At 48.5% G+C, this 20,303-nt stretch overlaps 1 protein-coding gene across 2 annotated transcripts in view; it reads left to right on the top strand.

Moving 5' to 3' along the window:
- Positions 1–20,303, top strand: part of LOC116952930 (mannosyl-oligosaccharide 1,2-alpha-mannosidase IA-like) — a 443,203-nt gene that overhangs the window by 213,993 nt on the left and 208,907 nt on the right. The gene's annotated exons all lie outside the window — the stretch shown is intronic.

Raw genomic sequence — 20,303 nt, 5'->3', positions numbered from 1 at the left:
AACTGTTGTCACCTTCTCACCAAGCTGCTTGGCAATGGTCTTGTAGCCCATTCCAGCCTTGTGTAGGTCTACAATCTTGTCCCTGACATCCTTGGAGAGCTCTTTGGTCTTGGCCATGGTGGAGAGTTTGGAATCTGATTGATTGCTTCTGTGGACAGGTGTCTTTTATACAGGTAACAAGCTGAGATTAGGAGCACTCCCTTTAAGAGTGTGCTCCTAATCTCAGCTCGTTACCTGTATAAAAGACACCTGGGAGCCAGACATCTTTCTGATTGAGAGGTGGTCAAATACTTATTTCCCTCATTTAAATGCCAATCAATTTTTATCATTTTTGACATGCGTTTTTCTGGATTTTTTTGTTGTTATTCTGTCTCTCACTGTTCAAATAAACCTACCATTAAAATTATAGACTGATCATTTCTTTGTCAGTGGGCAAACGTACAAAATCAGCAGAGGATCAAATACTTTTTTTCCCTCATTGTACTTATTTGAGGCTGAGTCGACCTAGGGGGAGGCACAGGACCAGGTCAGATAATCGTCACTGGTGTGGGCCACGAGCGGTAATGGAACTCGGATCGCCAGGTCCGTAGCAGCAGCGAGCGACACCGCTCGCTGCTGCTACGCATGGCCACACAAACCTAGCGGATCCCCACCCGGCCTTCAAGATCATGGGGGGTGGGCGGGGGGGCACATTTTGTGATCGTGGCGATCACAACCTCAGCTGCCACTTGCCACCAACGTGCGTAGCTGGGTTGTGAACCCCAGCCGCCGCAACCGTAGCGCAGCGTGCAAGCGTGCAACATCGCTCCGCACACACGTACAAATAACCCCCACCCCCAGGATTGCCTCAATATATATTTTTGGGGGCAAATGCTGCTCGCGAGCACATATACACACACACACACACATGTGCACGGGGGTCACACTACCATAAGGCAAAGAGTCCATCAAGTTGATTCCCTGGCTGGAGGGAGAGATAGCCGGATAAATGGACGCACCGTGTGGAATGGACACGCGCTAGATTTATAGAGGTGTTACGCCGGATGGATGGATGGAAGTAATACACTGGGCAGACACATTGGCTCTGCCCTGTAACGCAGACGGATGCGTGCGCGAGGCCAGCGGGGAGGGAGCGTCGCGGTACGGTTGGACATCACGAGATGAATTGGCGTTGGGGTTGCGCGCCGGGGGGGGGAGGAGGGGCGTGGGGGCGGCGGATGGGCGTTCTGTGTTTGGAAGAGGTGGGACGGAATGGGCAAGCGGGGGGCTCCAGAGGCCCCGGGATTCGTGCTCGGCATGCCGCACGCGAGCGACCAAATCGGTTGGGAGACGCGGAGGAGCAGGAGATGCACGCGGCGGATTCCTACGGCCGGGCGCGCGTACGGGGGACACGTCGCTCGCCGAGTCGATGCAAAGGGCTAGCGGGGCGCGTCGAGTTGACGCTCGGAGAAGAATGGCCGACTGCGAGAGGGGGCGCCTTTAGAATATCAACACAAATCTTTATGCTCGCACACACGTACACATAACACCGCGGCAACAATACCTCGTGGCATTCAAATGCCATCGCACTAGAATTAACCAAACAATGCAGGATGGAAGTGTCCACTCTGCACGCATGAAAGAGGCCGACGGACGTGGACGCGCGTAAGCCCTCTCCGCGGGCACGGAGAGAAAATCATTGCTGGAGATGCGTCAGTCCCCGCCAAAGGACAAGGTTCGACCTAGAAACGCTGAGCAAGTTTGAGGCGAGTCGGGAAAAATTAAATAAGGAATTGTGCTTCTGAAGCACAGAGCAGCAACGTCTCACCGTGCAGTCTCGGGCTATTCCTCCACTTATCTGTGGGTTTTTTAAATTTGTAAATAGATCTGGAGGTGTGTAAACACACGGAGATACGAGAATGCAGTTGGGTAGATGATGCCGTGTAGCCTGCACAGATGAGAGATGTATGGATTACAACAGCGAGGCAGACACGCTGGGCGCACCAACAGCAGATAGCATCGGACACTTGCCACATTTGTAATGTAATCTGCGGCAGATAGCCGTACGTGAAATCTAAAGAAGGTTAGATAAGGCGCGCACACTTAATAGCGCGCAAACAGCAGCCGCCATTCGTCACTAAGTGGCAGTGACGTCTCACTGGCGCCTGTGCCAGGCTAGGTGCACTTTGAGGCCACGTGACGTATCGAAGGCTCGCTGCTGGCAGGAGGTCACGGGACAGACCCAGGTGCCATGGGTTGACTGAGACAACTGGTAGATGCACCGCCTGTGTACCCCCTACTGTACCAACTTACTGTACCAACTTACTGCATTTTATCCGCCGGCATTCTGCTCGTTGTTGTGAGCGTCGCTCCTCTGCCCCTCCACTGTTGCTGGAGGGCAACTGCCTCCAACTGCCCAGCAGCATCCTTCACGAGCCTCCTCCATAGACGCACGCTCCCACACACACGCACACAAATGAAGATCTAAACCTACGTAGAATGTTGTAGCAATTGCCTATCAACGCTGGCACGGGTCACACGTGGGCAAGGTGACTAAGCATCACGGACACCCGGCAGCCTTTGTCTCCTCAGTTGGCGACAGTTGATCACACCTCTGTACCAGGCACGGGCTACGGTAGTGGTTATCTCCTCTTGGGCTGAGCACTCAGAGGCTCTTGAGCCGAGTGCTGCTGGCCGAGCATTCATCCGTGACCAACGCGGCGCGCGGACGGTTATAGCGGAGCCAGCGCATTGAATTCACATGCCACCTTTTGTCTGACTGGGGCACTTGAACATTGGAACTTCGCTGCCCCAGAGACTCATTTTGACTGCGTTGTCCTGGGGGGCGCGGGGGGGGGGGGTGCGTTGTGGCCAGTACTTCGCATGCCTCGCCGCCTACGCCTGACACCGCCAGAAAAAAACGCATGTCTGCGTCGACCTGAGTGGGGGTCGGATCGCGGGTTCCTGGTGATGGTAATGGCCATCACATGGGGCAACCCAACCCAGGTTTCTCGGATTGCAGCGCAGTGTTGCTTGTTTGTCATCGCGTCGCGACGCAACACAAGGGAGATCATTTGTTGCATAAGCCGTGGGACTGATGCTGTTGGTGAGCACCTATTAAGGTCAGATTGCATGATCAGCACCAATTCCCTGTCTTCCCGCTGGTGATGTTTACACAGAACGGAGGCCCAGTACAGGTTGTAGAATACTTGCTGCTGATGTCAGCAATGGCTGAGAAATCATGTAAACCACTGCCCCTGCGCAACAGAGACAAAGATCCCCCTGTCAGGCTTAACAGACTGTTGGGGCAAGTGCTGTTGGCGAGCACCGATGAAGACCGGCACGGCACACGAGTGGATGGGTGGGTGGCCAACAGCACCAGTTACTAATTCCAGGCTGAGTCGACCTAAGGGAGGCCCTGTATTGGTTCAGATAATCGTCACTTCAGTTGGCCGTGAGCTGGAATCGAACTTCGGGCCGCCCGGATTCGTATCGCAGCGCGCCAGCAACCGCACCACCGCTTCCCCGCATGCTCGCGCACCACACTCGCACACTCCGTGGTAGCCACGCCGCTTGAGCTTAATACTGTGAGATTAATATAATTACGCTCCCTCAAGTGGTGTTCTTTTTTTATCCAACCGTATTCGTCGTCGACTTGTGTTTTCTGTTGAAAGCCCTCATCCAGGTACTTGGGTATTCTCGGAGGCAGAAACGGCGGGAGCGGTTTGGGTGCTTCCTGCGCCCAGGGTAACGCCGATTTGGCGCTTAAATAGCCATTTGCCTTAGTTATCTCAACACGCGTCCACAATTGGAAAATCAATTTGCCTGCGCCGCCTCCCAGCAGCGCCCTCGCTCCAAAATTGCTTCAATTTGTCACAATGAAGCCGCGTTTAAGCGCGCGTTGGTAGAGGCAGCGGCGTAATCACGGGTGCTCGCCGACGTTTTGATTGTCACGCGTCGGCTATCGCCCGCCCCGGCGGGGTATAAACACCCCAGACAAACCGTCATCATCATCATCGTCGTCGTCTCCGCCACTGTGATCGTCGTCATGGTCGCATTTACGCGGCGCCCGCCTCACGGGCCGGAGTCAACAAGCCGCCGTCGCACGAGCGGCGATGCAGAAGTGCGCTGGGCGTTGGAGATGTGGGTTGGGAGGGAGCCAAAAAAGATTACGCTCGAAGAGAACACGTGGCAAGGCCTGCTGCGACGGCTTCAGACATCACTCTGCGCTTGTCACTATAACTCACCCATAGAGGCGCCGTCGTTTGGCGACGTTTGCAGGGATTCGTGAACGTCACAAATACACGGCGTGGTGGTCCAAGCCGCTTGAGCTATTGCGGTCTTCGCTGTTTAACGGTGAACCGTCATGATCGCCAAGTGTGCCTTGGTGTTTGGCTGCTTTGAGTCTCACGGGTAGTTTCATTTTCAAAGAATCCTGTAGGTCATGGTCTGGCCTAGACAGTTGACGACGTTGAATCGTTCAGGTTCCGCCGGTTGTATTTGCTCCATCTCCTTCGGCAGTCAGCGGTGGAAATTATACGTTCCGATGGCCAGGGTCATTTTATCGATGAAAAAAAAATCGCTGTTGGCTTCCTGCAAACTTGTACACATTTCACCAAGCCCAGTGGGATGATGTGTGTCGAGACATTATCCAAATGAGATTACAACTGTGGATCTATCTCGGCTTCGAGGCGAGCGATCTGACCGAAGCTCCATCCTGCCTGGTTGATCACTCGGCTGCCTAGACAAAGCTAATTAAAAATTCTCCACACTTAAACAATTGCCCTCGCTGTTTTTTGATATTCTCTTTCGAGGTGATATATATATTTGAGATACATGAATTCGATTTTGCAGGAAAGCTTGTAATATTTAAGAGGGTGATGGACTTTAGCCCACTGATGGGAGTTATTCCTCTGACAGACCTCATACTTGGTGCTTGCTGTAATTATTCACGATTTTAGGCTGCCTGTATTTCCTGGAACGTATACATTTGTGCACCGTATAAATATGGAGCACACAGCCGAAGTGATTTAATTTGCTGGGTTTTCGTGATATAAATTATATTTTTTTAATTTAAAGCTTTCGTGACTGCAGGGATTCATATTCTTGGTTCTTTCGGTAATGTAACGTAGAAGGGAAACAATAAAATAATAAAAATAGTGAGAATTGCATTGTTTTATATTTTTATTATTTTATTGTTTCCCTTCTACGTGATTTTACCGAAAGAACCAAGAATATAAATTATATTTCTTTAAAAAAGTTGCAATGTGGACGGGGTGCGGGGGGGGGTGATGAAATTTTAATTTCCTTTGCCCAGGGCTCGTCATAATTTACAAAGAGTACTGGTGGTTTAACAAAGCGCAATACTTTAGCAGAGTGCACGGACATTGCGCAACACTAATTTCGGATCTAAATTGAAATTCCTCTTGTGGGGCCCCCATTACCTGGACTGTCTTCGGCCTGGGCTTTTACACTATTTCTGTGCCCGGAATATGTATATATGTGTGCATATGTATTTGTGTGGAGAGCAATAGTATAGTGGTTAGCGCACTGCGTTACAAACCTGGCGATCCGAGTTAGATTCGCGTTCACAGATAAAACCAGTGACAGTTATCTGAACCGGTCCTGGGCCTCCCCTAGGTCGACTCAGCCTCAAATGAGTACCCGGTGTCGCGTGTAAAACAAAGCCAGCCGGGCGTGGTGCTGGCCATCCACTCCCGTCGTGTGCCGAGCCGGCCTTGGTAGGTGCTCGCTAAGAGCACTTTCCCCAACAGTCGGTCAAGACTATATGGGAGATTTGTGTCTTTAACTTTGTCCGTGTGTCTGCATCTGGGACGTTAACATCGTCTGCGCTGATTGGTCGTGACGCTCAACGTAGGTCACAACCGGCAAGAGAACCGTACTTTTGGGTCTCCTGTAGGTTTGAATGAATCTTAAAACTGAGTACCTGGCACGGTTCATTATTATCAGCGCGGGGAGATAAAGGCAGCCATGTTGGATGCTGGCTACACTACTCTGCCATGCTTTGCTATCGTATTTACTTGCTATTGGGATATTGGCTGTTCTCTATGTTTAAATGGGGGATCTGTTTTTGCCCGTGTGTGTGTTTTATAGTCTTGCATTCGTGACAGGATTGTGAGTTGGCTTAGTTGAACTTCGTGCTCTGAAGAAGGCCCGTTACCCGAACTGTCGTAGCCGTAACACTGAATTGCAAAACATTTACTGGCAACTGCAAAATGAATTGAGTGTCATTCCTTAACCAGGTCTTCTTGCTAAGAGATGATGAATCTCAATGGGGCTTGCACCTGCTTTATAAAAAGACAATGATTACATATACCAGCCAATGCGTGCATTGACAATGGTTGATGAAATTAAACAAAATCTGAATGGAATTCAAAAGAACTCGCAGACGAACACCTTGTTGTGAAAGACCCAACGTAGAAGATCCCCGAGTTTGATCTTCTTTCACGAAGCTCGTGGTCCATGCTAAACCGCATCCAACTGCACAAACCATGGCAGCAGCAGATGCGGATACCTGATGCACGGATGGAAAATTAAAAACTTCCCCGGTAGCGTCCTACTGTGGTCATCCAGAACAGACCGTGCAACGCATAATGACGCAATGCCCAGATCCACAAAAACGAAGGAGGCGTCACGGCGATGACGATGATACACTCCACCGCTCATGCTGATGTGGTCGTCTGGCTTGACCACCTGAATGTGAAATCGCAGTTGTTGCGTTGCATCGACATCAGCCGTACGAAAGAAGAAGAAGATTATTAAATATAGTATAAAGACAACACATTTTGCATATTCTTTGCTCTTTCGGTAAAGTCACGTTGTTTTATATATTTTATTATTTTATTGTTTCCCTTCAACGTGACTTTACCGAAAGAGCTAAGAATATGAATTACTGCAGTCACGAAAGCTTCAAATCAACATTTTGCATAGTTAACGATAACGGATGGCATCTGCGATGATCTATATATATAAAAAGGGGAAATTTGTGAATGTGTGTCTGTTCAAAATGTTTAGCATACTCTCCGACATGCAACAAACTTGAAATTTGCCATGTTTGTACTTTCCAGACTGTACACCATGGAAAAAATATAAAAATAGACTTTTGTATTTTTTTGGAGAGGGGGGAGGCGTCACGCAGTGTGCCTGCTGATGTCACACCCCCCCCCCCAAGCCTCCGCGGGTAAAGTGAAATACAAATGTGTCGCGTTCTTCGCGCAGCATTGCTTTATTATTTCAGTCGTTTACTGTCGTATGCACCCTGAAAGTTGTGTGTGTCTGCAGCAGGCGCGTGTATGTGTACCTACGGATGCGCGCGCGTGTGTGTGTGGGGGGAGCGGTGGTGTAGTGGTTAGCGCTACGCTGCGCTCCAAACCCGGCGACCCGAATTCGATTCCTGCTCACGGCCACCACCAACGGTGACGATTATTTGAACCGGTCCTGGGCCTCCCCTACGTCTACTCAGCCTCAAACGAGTAACTGGTGTGGTGTGTGAACATCGCCACAGGGGAGACAAAGGCGGCCGGGCGTGGTGAATCCAAGTCCCGGGCGAAGCCGAGTAGTCAAGCTAGTAATGTATATATGACGTAATCGTCCGGATTTGTGCATGATCTTGTCAGTTGCCAGATTCCGGATTGTTCTTGGATAGGCGACTGCCACACATACACAGGTGCTGCTATTAGGCTGCTTTGGTGGCATGCTGTGAGCAGCAGAGGGCAGACAATGCAGCAAACGCTTTTATTATACTGTACAATACTTCTATGCTCCCCGCCTCTGCCGACCGTGATGAACTTTTTCAGTGAAGTATGGTCAAATAACCCCAACGACCCTCACGGGCAACGTTGCCCAGCAGTTGTAGCAGCCCTTCACTTCAACTTTGTTCATTCGTGTGGAAAAAAAAAAATACGCAGCGTACTTTACTCGTGGTATCTTCAAACCCCTAACTTTAATTTTAACGGCATCAATTTGCCCCAGTGGGAGGCAGCAGCAGCAGAGCAAAAATAGGTTTCCGCAGGTCTGCGTGTTTGGTGGCGGTGTGCACCATCGCGCCTGCTTTGGAGTTGGCGAGGGCCTGGGTTGCGGAATTCCTGTTCGCACGGTTTGGCCCGACCTGGCTCACGAGCCCATGGGAGTCCCAGACCCTGGCCCCCGGGGGCTCGCGTCTCAGCCCAGAGGCCCGCGGGCGCTCGGAGCGGCGCCGACCCAAACCGCAGCCAGGCCTCGGGGGCGGGTCAGCGCGGCAGGCCGGCGGCTCTCGCCGTCACGTCACTCGCCTGGGTCGCCTTCCTGGCAGCGCGTGTGTGGCGTTACCAATGCGGTCGATTTGTTGTGATCCGTACGAGTCCGCCCTTTCGTCCGCGGGACCTTGGTGGGGGGGGGGGGGGGGTCCGCAATGCCCATGGGAAAGCGGAGCGCGGAACTCGTGCCAGATTGCGCGATTTCGAGGGGTTTACTTTTCTGGGTGGCCCGAGTGTTGACAGGTGGTCGGTGGGTGCAGAGGGTTCGGGAACCACCGGACTCACCGAAGCCAATGGCCGTACGTTCAACGAAACTGGCTTCTTCGTTAAGATTGCTTTCCAACCTCGACTTACTTGGTCGGCAGGGAGAGGAGGAGGGGGTAGGGGGGGGTGTCAGAGAGAGGAACAAGTGCCGAGCCCTTCGAGCGTCGCAGGGATCGTAGGAGGCGTTGGGGACGCAGACCCAAGGCCTGCCGGAGCGGTTCCTGAGCCAGCAGAAGCCCAGGTTGCTGATGGCCCATGCGTGCCTTTCCCCCTCCTCCTTCAGCATAGGTTTTCTCCCGGGCACTGTCATCGCTTCTTTGCGCGTGACGCAACAATCACTCGCTCTGGAATTGGTTCAGCGTCCCGAGTGCAGGCTCCTCGTTCAAATAAAAAAAAACCGAGCCCGGTGACTCGGCGAGGTGTTTATTGGTGAATGTGTAAAAAAAAACATTGTCTTTTTTTCATCTTGAATGCTAGTCAAACACCTTTCCAAAGTTGAGCTGTCAGGCAATTTGCTCACAACACAGCCCCATTAGGGTGAGAATGCGGAATCTCAACTGGCACTGCATTAATCTGCTCATTATCATCAGGAGACTATCCCTTTGCCTTGTTAAGAAATAATGAATAAATAGAACAGAAAACAACAAAGTGCATTTGAGATCTTTATCCGCGAGCGCGCGAGAGGCAGATTAATGGCTTTTCTGACGAGTGGAGGTCTCACTCAAGTTTACTTTCATCCCCACAGCATGTGTGCATTTTTGATAATAGCAGCAGCGATGAAACGTGCAGTGACAGCACTGCCTGGGTGCGCTTTCTCCCAGCCTGCATTGCAATGCCTCTCGTAAACATTTTGCTCCCACAATCCAATACCATTTTAGTTTGCTCATGGGGCTCATCATGGCTCTGTCAGAGCAATGAACCGGCCACCGTTGAAATGCTATATTCGAATCCGTGATTAAACAGAGTTTATTTTAAAGGTTGACAGTTTAATAGTCTCAGCCTTGTTACCAATCACTATTTAAAAAAAAAATACTTCTTCCTTTTCATACAGTGATTTTTTTACACACATTTGTCATATGAAATCTGTTATACGTATCAGATGGCTGATGTACGGCAATCCACTGTTTTATAGAATGTGCCGGATGATAAACGATTGTGGAAAGCGCGTCGTCATTTTCCAGGGTCCAGTCTCTCGGGTGAGTTTGCCCAACCCTGAGTTTATTTCAGCCACCCCCTAGTGCAGATGGGGGTCAGGGCGGCACAGTGGCGGCAGCTTGTGTCTCGCAGCAAGGAGGGCCGGGTTCAACTCCCTACCAAGGCGCTTTTCCACGTGCATGGGTTTCCTCCGGGTTCTCCGGCATTCCTCCCACAAGTACAAACATTATATAATGTAACTTGGTATTAGTCTAACATCCCAGTGGAAAAAGAATGCATGCAGACTACTCAATTGGGATTACACGTAGCAAACAGCAGTGACAGCGCACCCCCCACTTCAAAAACTTGGCAGGACCCTCCTGAAAAAAAAGATTACTGAGACTCATTGCAGATTATCTTCCCAAACAAATGTAACGATAATTATTACAAAGTACTCGTACTTGTGTGTGTTCATAAGCAGAGGGCTTCAGAGTTCGAATGAACACTCAGGAGCCTAAAACGAAGCCAGTTCAAAACGCGGCACCAGCGCTTCGTTGATTAAAAGCAATTAATAAAGCACGCGTGGAGGAATTTACAATATGGACTGACGATGGAAACGCAATTAAAAATGGGAATGCGATAATACAGCTTTGTCGCTAGTGCCGCATTTACAGGCCATGCAGGGTCCGCAACAAACCGTTACACTACATTAACAGCAATTGACATTGTGTTTGCGCGCTGGCTGATGGCGCGGGCATTGTTTGCTTTCAGAGCCAGTCACTCTTTGAATATTTAAAGCTTTTTTTTTTTTACAAAAAAACCCGGAGGCACGTTGGGCTCATCGGATCGCGCCGAAGTCGGCGCGTTATTATGCTCCGTCCGCCCACAAAATCGTTAACGGCCAATGAATTTACATCGCAATTAATTCCTCGCGCGCCAGCCAGCGAGCGCTGGATGGAAACACTGGCAAGAGGCCCGCGGAGTGCCGTATTTAAATATTAACTGGGATCGCTAAATGAAACGCGCCTCTGTTTGGGGATCGCTTACCGGGAGGTGGAGGGGGGGTGGCCAGGCACTCGCGCGGATTTTTGTCGTTTAGAGAGAGCTACTAACGACTCGTGAGTTAATCGACGAGGTTGTTGCTCGTGGTCAGCCGGGAGACGTTGGTCCAGCCTCTTAGTAGCGCTGTCTAGAATTTAGGGCTGAACGATTTGGGGGAAATATCTGATTGCGACGTTTCTGACAGATATTGCGATTGCGATTATTTTTTTTTAAAAGTCAAGCTTCAGTTCAATATTCACTGTGTAATAGATTTTAAACATGTGATGGAGCATTACCACATGGTACCATCAAAATATGAACTGCTCTTTATATTCTAATGCAAGGATGAGAACTTAAAAGATATGAATTGCTTCCAACATGTATTTAGTAAAATGTGTTTATTCAAATAGAACAATCAAACATGGAACAATTGTTAAGTTAAATAAATAAAGTTAGAATTAAAAAAAATCCAATAAGAACGTAATAGGACCTTTCAAATCGCAAAAGATCGCAGCCTTTGCGATTTGCTAATCGTATTGTTTCAAATTGCGATTTCGATTTTAAATCGATTAATCGTTCAGCCCTCGTCTAGATTTGTCCATTTACAAACTTAAGTATTCAGGGGGGGCGGGGGGGGGTTCTTTGTTCGCGTTATTGCTCGTGTTGCCACAAAGTGCAGGAAATGTCCCTTTCCTTTTGATTTAAAGCTTTCGTGACTGCAGGGATGCATATTCTTGGTTCTTTCGGTAAAGCCACGTAGAAGGGAAACAATAAAATAATAAAAATATAAAACAATAAAATTCTCACGACGTTTCGACTTCAACAGAAGCAATCATCATCAGGTGTGAAAACCACGGCAATATTTTTTTATTATTTTATTGCTGTTTTTTTCTTGCTGTGGTTGTCCCACCTGATGACGAGTGCTTGTGTTGTGATCGAAACGTCTATTATTTTTTCACCCACGTGACTTTACCGAAAGAACCAAAGAGTATGGATTCCTGCAGTTACGAAAGCTTCATACCACTTCATCGTTCGTCAAATCGATGGTTTTAGATGAACGTGATCATTATTATTATAGTTTCACGGTTTAAAGGTTTCCCATAGTTTACATACAGGCGCATTGCTTTAATGAAGGCACCTTCACAGAAATAGAGTTTTGATTGATTGATTGATATACCGCGAAGGGGAATGAACTTGAGTTGGCCAAGGGGGGCATTTGGGTGATGCCAGCAGTGGTGCCAGCAGTGGTTCCAGCCCAGCGCCACCGTCATCATATCCCTGGACCCAGCTCTCACCTGAGCAGGGAGAGACTTCGCCAAAAAGTCACAGGGCTCGAGTGACATTGACACTTTATCTAAGGGACCGTTTCTGCCAGGATAATAGCATGAAACATAATCATGGGTTTCACCCTTTCTGACATTTGAACGGGTATAAAAATTTCCAACCGCAAAATAGATGACTACTGCAAAGAAGTCAAGTCTGCATTTTAACCACACGTGGCAAAACATGCGCGCAAACATGCTCTGATGATATGCGCACTGTCTCTGAAACCGATGTGTCTGACCAGAGAAAAGCGAACATCACAAAGACAACGCACGTGTATCAGAGCATTTGTAGCTCGCGTTTCTTGAAACTTTAACGACTTCTCGGCTCCTATTTGTCAGCAAACTGTGGTGAACGATCTTCGTTTTGTGTACATGCCCTTGAAGTAAGCCTTGTCCAGCAGAGATATCTGCAGTGGTGCATGTGCCCAACAGATCAGAGTTGGTGAGGACATGATAATACACTGGAATTGCTTCTCACGCTGATATGCTGCATTTTCCTAAGCACGTCCTCGTGATAAATAGTGAAATAAAGAGGTTTGCCGATAATTGGAATGCACGCTAGAAATCAGGGCATGGCACGGTTAATGCATCTTGGAATTTGGGAATAGATCGAAGCAGGAAAGTGTTGTGGATGTAATTGGGTAGAGGAAGTTGCAATGGGTGGGACACGTGGGTGGGACACGTGGGTGGTGGGACATGTCTGCGGGATAGAGGAGGGCAGCTAACCCAGACGGGCATTAAGAGTGGCACCCAGGGGCTCAGTGACCAAGGGGAAGACCTGAAGCCGGTTAGTGGGATACTGTGAGAGAAAACCTGGAGCATACATGCCAAAAAGATGATTTATCTAATTCTAGATTTGAAGTTTTCGTGACTGCAATGAGACATACTCTTTGGTTCTTCCGGTAAAGTCACGTAGGTAAAAAAATAAATAGTCACAGCAAGAAGTAATTTGCTGTAGTGTCCACTACAACAAATTTCTTGTGTCCACTACTTCTGTCCACTACTGTGTTGTGTGGAGTTTGCATGTTCTCCCCCTGTTCTCCGTGGGTTTCCTCCAAAACCCATAAGATGTAAATGGTATTTATCAAACATCGCAATGCTAAAAAAATACCAGAAATTAATTAAATTGTGATTACACACAGCGTCGGTAACACCGCCACCTACTGTGAAATCTAAGCGAGACCCTGAGGCTTTTTCTGAGTGAACAAGCATAATGATACACAAATAATAGTCTCGTCGAGGTTCAAATATCAACTCTCACGGGTGATATGTGTGATTGGGAGTTGAACCCAGATTCCTCGGAGGTTGGTGCGGCGTATTCACTAACCATAACATCACGCCTAACTATGTATCACTATATATACACACACGCTCACACCTGGTTACGTACGGTGCAAAGGAAGTTCAACAGACAAACATTGTTACGGTTCGTGTTAGCTAGCACCTATCAATGACTACACTGTACCGTATATTAGTTGTGTTGACGGTCCCACATCCGACATTCCCTATAAATCTATAAATATTAAATATGCGCACACACGCACAGACAAAAACCATGCACTCTCTCGCGCGCGCATATCCACACTCGCGCAACAATTTAAACATCAATAAATGTGCGCGGCCGGTAATATACCACGTGTGTTAAAAAGCTGCGTTATTTGAAATGCCACGCCGGTAATTGTTGCTGCCTCTGATGCGGGTTTTACAGCCTCGTTTACAACGTCGGGCCGTGGCCACTAAACGGATCATATTTTATTTGTGCACTATTAATCTCGATTGCTTTATGTGCGGTGGCCACTTTTGTGGGCGATGGCACTAAGGAGCTCGCGTGTCCGCGTCCGCACGCGCTGCACGTGCTTTGCTTACGCGCGCGCGCGCGCACGTGCGTGTGTGTGTGTACGTCGATATGTCTCTTCGAGCAAAGGGGTTGTGAGTTCGAGCGTGCGGGGAGCGGCGGAGTAGTGGTTAGCGCGCGCCGCTCTACGAACCAGGAGGCACGGGTTCGAGTCCCCTCTCACGGTCAACACCGGTGACGACTATCTGAACCGGTCCTGGGCCTCCCCTAAGTCGAGTCAGCAACAAATGTTATTCGGTGCGGTGAGTAAACATCGCCACTGGGGAGACAAAGGCGGTCGGGCGTGGTACTGGCCACCCACCCCCTCGCGTACCGTTCCGGCCTTCATAGGTGCTCGCTAACAGCACTTGCCCCAACAGTCTATTAAGGCTACGCGGGGATCTTTCTCTTTGTAATTGCATTAATGGAACGTCTGCACAATGCTTATCAGGTGCGCGTTGTTGATAACCCATAGCCCTTGAAAGACCCGGGAGAGCGGCCTCTGTTTCTTTACATATCTGTGGCCTGCAATGCGATTTCCAGTCCTCTATCGTGCCGTTATTTCTCCCTTCGCCCGTGAAGCGACGTGAAGGATCTCGATTGTGTTGGAGGCCGGGCCCCCCTTTTAAATCGTGGGAGCGGTAGGTAGCGTGCGAGCGGAGGGGGGAATCTGTTCACGGTGAGATGAGTGGATAATGTAAATCATTCGCAGCACCCCCCCCCCCCCCACTACCCCCCCCACCCCCCTTCTCACCCCCAAAAAAAGATGTATTGAAATGGGTCGCCCGTGTGCCCTGCGACGTTTTATGTGCATATACGCCATAAACGCATTGAGACGAGCGTCTGTAAATGGCACATTGCAGTGCCAGGCTAATAAATTAAACCTTTATATATATTAATAAAGAATAAAATATCTTTCGGGACCTATAAAAGTCTTTCTGAGTCGCGAGACCATTTTTTTTCAGAATTGTTTTCTCAACGATTTTTTTTCTTTCGCAAAATATCCTTTTCTTTCTGTGTGTGTGTGTGTGCGCGCGCGGAAACTGGAGTGTCTGGCGAGGGAGAATACTCATACTCTATCAACAGAGAGATGCTGCAGATCGACTTGAAGGCGCTGCCTCTTTAAAGATGTCTCAACTTTCAACTAAAAACTATTTATAATTTGCCAGGTTACTTCCCACTGAATAATATAGCTCTTTTTCCGAAGCGACCTGGCCACGAATAATAATAGCTCAACGAAGTGGCTTATCACGTGGAGAACATGCAAACTCCAAATATACAGCAGCAGGCGTCAGGGTCGAGATCGAACCCACGACCTCCTGTATACCAGGCGAGGTAGTTAACATCTCCTAGCCACCCCGGTGCCAACGGCACCATCTGAAATCTTCCCACCTTGGAATGTCGCGAAAATGTAATTTCAACTTTCATGACTAAAGGGTAATAAAGTAACGCATCTTAATCGTTCCACTCAGCTCTCCCCCGTGATATTTACTCAACAACTTTGAATCAGATACTCGCAGTCGCATCTGATTATAAATCAAGTTGCTTAAGTACTTAATTTGCCCTCTTCCCTGGTTACTACTTGCACCTATAAAGTTCCCAGCCAACACATTAAGCTCAGACCCTTTCTAGATTTGAAGCTTTCGTGACTGCAATGATTCATACTCTTTGGGTTTTTTCGGTAAAGTCACGTAGGTAAAAAAATCAATAAAATAAAACAAATGAAAAAACAACAAAATTAAGACTCAGACCCTTTGTTTTCTCACGTCATAAGACATCTAACTCGCCCTATTGCGATGAATAGTTTGTCATAATAAAGAGCAATTATTCACCCGAAAATGAACGTGCAGTCGGCTTGCTCTCCTTTGCCAGCATAATTAGGTTATGGAATATTTACATCCATATCAAAGGTTCACTTTTTAGAAGCGTGATCCAGTTATCTGCCAGCCCAATAGCATGTCAAAGTCCTGTAGTTAGGCGCTTAATGCTTAATACAAAATGACTGAACGGAGTTTTTTTTATTTGTTAAATGAGGCTCTTGATGTTGATTACTGATTGTGCATTCAGGTGGATGTGAGTGTTTTAGTGGTTAGGGATTAACATTTTATTGGGGGTCGGTCGGGGGGGGGAGGAGGAGGAGGGGGATCTCGAAGGCTAATACTGATTAGTGGTGATTGTGTAGTGGGAAATGTCGATGGTTCCTGAGTGCGTAAGAGATTTTTAATTCTGCCCCCGACACCACCAGGGATGATCTCAGTGGCGACGAATTATTCCGTGAGCAATCGCAGACAGGGCCCCGGGTGAAGGAAGAACACTCAAATGTAATCGATGCTTTCCCATAGCGAACTCCCAGCAACGCTATCGAGCACCGAGCGAGAGAAACGATTTCTCGCGTGCGACTGCTTTTTTATTATATTCTTAGTTCTTTCGGTAAAGTCACGTTGAAGGGAAACAGCAAAATAATAAAATATACATAAAACAATAAAAATTCTCACGACGTTTCGACCATAACACAAACGGTCGTCTTCAGGTGTGTTGGTTTGCATAAATTAATGCAAACCAACGTGACTTTACCGAAAGAACTAAGAATATGAATTACTGCAGTCACGAAAGCTTTAAATCAAAATTTGCTTTTTTATTTTTAATTTCCCCTCCTTAAGACGCCGGGTTCAAGGTTCTGTCTCAGGGAGGCTTGTTATACCTGTCACTGTTATACCTGCCACTGTTATACCTGCACCTGTTATACCTGCCACTGTTATACCTGCACCTGTTATACCTGCCACTGCTATACCTGTCACTGTTATACCTGTCACTGTTATACCTGTCACTGTTATACCTGTCACTGTTATACCTGTCACTGTTATACCTGTCACTGTTATACCTGTCACTGTTATACCTGTCACTGTTATACCTGTCACTGTTATACCTGCACCTGTTTTACCTGTCACGGTTATACCTGCCACTGTTATACCTGCACCTGTTATACCTGCCACTGTTATACCTGCCACTGTTATACCTGCCACTGTTATACCTGCCACTGTTATACCTGCCACTGTTATACGCGGCGCTGTTATAAACGAGAGAGCTTTGCTCGGGCCTGAGCTGGGCCCAGAATGGGCTCCGTTGCACCCCCATGAGCGATGAGGCCTCTCATTGCCTCACATTGTCTCTCATTGCTCCTCTCGTTGCCTCTCATTGCCTCTCATTGCGCCTCTCCTTGCGCCTCTCCTTGCGCCTCTCATTGCCTCTCATTGCCTCTCATTGTGCCTCTCATTGCCTCTCATTGCCTCTCATTGTGCCTCTCATTGCCTCTCATTGCCTCTCATTGTGCCTCTCCTTGAGCCTCTCATTGCCTCTCATTGCCTCTCATTGCGCCTATCCTTGCGCCTCTCATTGCCTCTCAATGCTCCTCTCATTGCCTCTCGTTGCCTCTCATTGCCTCTCATTGCGCCTCTCATTGCTCCTCTCATTGCCTCTCGTTGCCTCCCATTGCCTCTTATTGCGCCTCTCATTGCCTCTCGTTGCCTCCCATTGCCCCTTATTGCGCCTCTCATTGCCTCTCAATGCTCCTCTCATTGCCTCTCGTTGCCTCTAATTGCCTCATTGCCTCTCGTTGCCTCTAATTGCCTCTCATTGCTCCTCTCATTGCCTCTCGTTGCCTCCCATTGCCTCTTATTGCGCCTCTCATTGCGCCTCTCATTGCCTCTCAATGCTCCTCTCATTGCCTCTCGTTGCCTCTCATTGCCTCTCATTGTGCCTCCCATTGCTCCTCTCATTGCCTCTCAATGCCTCTCAATGCCTCTCAATGCCTCTCATTGCCTCTCATTGCGCCTCTCAATGCCTCTCATTGCCTCTCATTGCGCCTCCCATTGCTCCTCTCATTGCTATTCTCATTGCCTCTCATTGCCTCTCAATGCCTCTCAATGCCTCTCAATGCCTCTAAATGCCTCTCATTGCTCCTCTCCATGCCTCTCATTGCCTCTCATTGCCTGTCATTGCTCCTCTCATTGCCCGTCTCATTGCTCCTCTCATTGCCTCTCAATGCCTCTCATTGCCTCTCATTGCGCCTCTCATTGCTCCTCTCATTGCCTCTCAATGCCTCTCATTGCCTCTCATTGCGCCTCTCATTGCCTCTCAATGCCTCTCATTGCTCCTCTCATTGCTCCTCTCATTGCTCCTCTCATTGCCTCTCATTGCCTCTCAATGCCTCTCAATGCCTCTCATTGCCTCTCATTGCCCCTCTCATTGCCCGTCTCATTGCTCCTCTCATTGCATCTCATTGCCTCTCATTGCCTCTCATTGCCTCTCATTGCTCCTCTGCCTTCCTGTCCACATTCCTACATCCTCCCCAACAAGTGAACATTGATATCCTCAGCTCATTAGAGTCAATCTGTTTTTCGTTTTTTCGTATCCACCTTTGGCTGTTTGTGCATTTGTTAGTTGTTCAGCATCTGATAAGTGAAACACTGTCGTGGGAGCTTAAACTGCTCGTACGTCAAATTTATCCCAAATTCCCCTAGGTTCAAGCTGCCACATTACAAATATCATCTCCACTTAAGTCATTTTCCCGCTGTCTGAATGCCCAGGAAGATTAACCTATTCACATTGCAGTAAATCCATCGGGCTAAACATTTTTTACGTCTTTATTATTATTATTTTTACGCAGAGAGAAGGAAATGTTTCTGTGCTCCATCAAGAGGTGTTACTCTCTCGCTGCTCTTCAATGAGCGGTCCCCGCAGCTTCAGTGGCGCGCTCTCGCCAACAACATCTGGCAAAACGAGAACGCCTTGCGACGGGCCCACGCACTGCTGATGAGGCCCCGAAGTTCGAGGCTGGTGCAGAGGTGCTGTTAAACATTGCTCAAACATGGTCGATAAGCGGATGGACTGGGTTATTTTTTTTTTCAATTACATTCGAAGCTTTCGTGACTGCAGGAATTACTCTTTGGTTCTTTCGGTAAAGTCACGTAGAAAATAAAATTGAGTAATAATTACTTAAATTAATATTTATTTTCTACGTCACTTTACCGAAAGAACCAACGGGTATTTTTTTTTTATGTGTACAATGAGAGGCAATGTTCTTAGTTTATTAATGTATGCTGTCGTCTTTTTTAAGAACTGCTTTTTGCATTTAGTTTGCTGTCCTTCCCCCGTACCTCCGATCGGCACGGTTGGCTACGTACGGTGGAAAAGAAGTTCAACGTGCCGTACACACGTACCTACAAAGGAGTGTGGGGGGGGTGGGGGGGGTGGGGGGGGTGGGGGGGGGGGTGGGGGGGGTCCCTGCCCCTTGGCACGGACTGCAGCAAGCACTCTGGAGCGCCGTCTCACTCTGCCACTATCGGAGGCACCATCAGGGCCTCCGCATTAACGACTCCGTTGGCAGGGTGGAACTGACAGACTGCCTTTTAATGATCCGGAGGGGGGTGGGGAACGTGTGGGGTTTTGGGGGGGGGGGGAATGTAACGCGACTCGGGCCAAACCGCACGCCTCAAGTGGGCCGGCCGCTCCGGTGCAGAGCGATTGACGAGAATTATTTTTTTTTTCTTGGCCGACGTTTCGCCGCGATGCTGGGAAATATTTTTTGGTCGATGGCCGGGTGGCCTCGCGGTCGGAGGGCTGGCTCGCCGCTGTGGTGGGGGACAAAGGCGGCCGAGTCAACTTGGATGCTGGCCCTACCCCCAACGCCCTCTAAATCACGCCTTTGCCTCGCCGGCCTTAATAGGGGACCGGCTAACAGCGCTTCACTTTTATTGGGGAATCCACTGGAGCAATGCACTTTTGAATCTGGATTGAAAACTGATTTCTTTAGAACTGGTTTTCGTTTTTTACTTTCTCGGTATTCCCCCGCACCTCTGATTAGCACGGTTGGCTACGTACGGTGCCAGAGAAGTTCAACGCACAGTACATACACGGGGGGATTGATTCCCGTGACAGACGCACACGGGCGTGTTCTATCCTGCGTGGCGTCTAAACTGCTTGAATGTTTATATTCTTGGTTCTTTCGGTAAAGTCACGTTGAAGGGAAACAATAAAATTGTATTGTTTTTTTATATATGTTATTATTATTTTATTGTTTCCCTTCAGCGTGACTTTACCGAAAGAACCAAGAATGTGAATCACTGCAGTCACGAAAGCTTTGACATCAAAATTTACTTGAATGTTTGTTGTAAAGTCTTCGTGATTGTGGACAACTTGCAGAACAAGAGGCGACAACGGAGGTTGTGCAAACTGCTCCCTTCCGTGGTTATGTCTGCGTGGCGGGATAAGGACTACCCAAGCACAAGGACGCTCTTTGCTTACTTAACGCGAGCCCCTCGGACGATCGTTCTGACGTATGTTTTCCGCAGGATGAGCAGTTTTTCCCCCGCTGGTTTTATTGGAAACAAAATGATTCTGAGTTGGTGGGGAAATAAGCAGCCTTGTTAAATGTTTCCATCAAATGTCCAGGAATGGCCGTCGGCACTAAGA

Source organism: Petromyzon marinus, chromosome 49 (genome assembly GCF_048934315.1).
Source record: "Petromyzon marinus isolate PM22_M1 ecotype Great Lakes invasive population chromosome 49, UKy_Petmar_22M1.pri1.0, whole genome shotgun sequence".
Classification (NCBI taxonomy): Eukaryota; Metazoa; Chordata; class Hyperoartia; order Petromyzontiformes; family Petromyzontidae; genus Petromyzon; species Petromyzon marinus.
This window is presented reverse-complemented; position numbering and strand designations above follow the sequence as displayed.